This window comes from Sapajus apella, unplaced genomic scaffold (assembly GCF_009761245.1).
Source record: "Sapajus apella isolate SASKATOON/1434 unplaced genomic scaffold, GSC_monkey_1.0 scaffold1980, whole genome shotgun sequence".
Classification (NCBI taxonomy): domain Eukaryota; kingdom Metazoa; phylum Chordata; class Mammalia; order Primates; family Cebidae; genus Sapajus; species Sapajus apella.
The window spans coordinates 9,885-10,643 of record NW_022438906.1 but is presented as its reverse complement, the minus strand read 5'-3'; the positions used below and the strand labels follow the sequence as shown (position 1 = coordinate 10,643).

Sequence of the window (759 nt, the reverse complement as noted above, 5' to 3'; positions counted from 1 at the left end):
GCCAGGGGCTCCTGGGCCTTCAGCCACAGACTGAAGGCTGCACTGTCGGCTTCCTCACTGTTTAGGTCTGGGGACTTGGACTGGATGTTTTTGCTTCTCAGCTTGCAGACGACTTATTGTGGAGCTTCACCTTCTTACTGTGCGGCTTGATAATCCGTAATAAACTCCCTTTTGTGTGTGCATCTATCTATTAGTCCTGTCCCTCTAGGGAGCCCCGGCTAGGACAGTAGGGTCCAGTTTTATTCTTCTGCACATGCATAGGCGGTTATCAGCACCATTTATTGAATAGGGACTCTTCCCCATTGCTTATTTTTGTTGACTTTGTTGAAGATCAGGTGGTTGTAGGTGTGCAGCTATTTCTGGCTTTATTTTATTTTATTTTTTTTATGATTCGGTCTCCGTAGAGACTGCCAAAAATTGCCAACACCAACTGTATTTCAAGTCGTCACAGCAGGGTATTGGGAAAAGTTTCAATTAGCAATCCTTGCGCCTCTGATAAACCTTATTGGCTACGATACTGCCACTGCGCAAAGCTATTTCTGATACGTTGTTCCATTGGTCTATGTGTCTGCTTCTGTCGCAGTGTTAGGTCACTGCGGCCCTGTGGCATAGTCTGAAGTTGAATAGTGTGATGCCTCCCACCTTTTTGTTTTGTTTCTGTCTTGTTTTGTATCCATTTTTTGCTTAGGCTTACTTTGGCTATTCAGGCTTTTTTTTTGATTCCAAATGAATTTTAGAATAGTTTTTCTAATTCTGTGA

The 759-nt window shown here is 43.3% G+C and overlaps 1 non-coding gene across 1 annotated transcript; it reads right to left on the bottom strand.

The window, feature by feature from the left end:
* Positions 1-395: 395 nt before the first annotated feature.
* On the bottom strand, positions 396-535 carry LOC116547059. Its single transcript, XR_004266927.1, has one exon. It is a non-coding gene; the product is annotated as a U4 spliceosomal RNA (small nuclear RNA).
* Between the last annotated feature and the right edge of the window lie 224 nt (positions 536-759).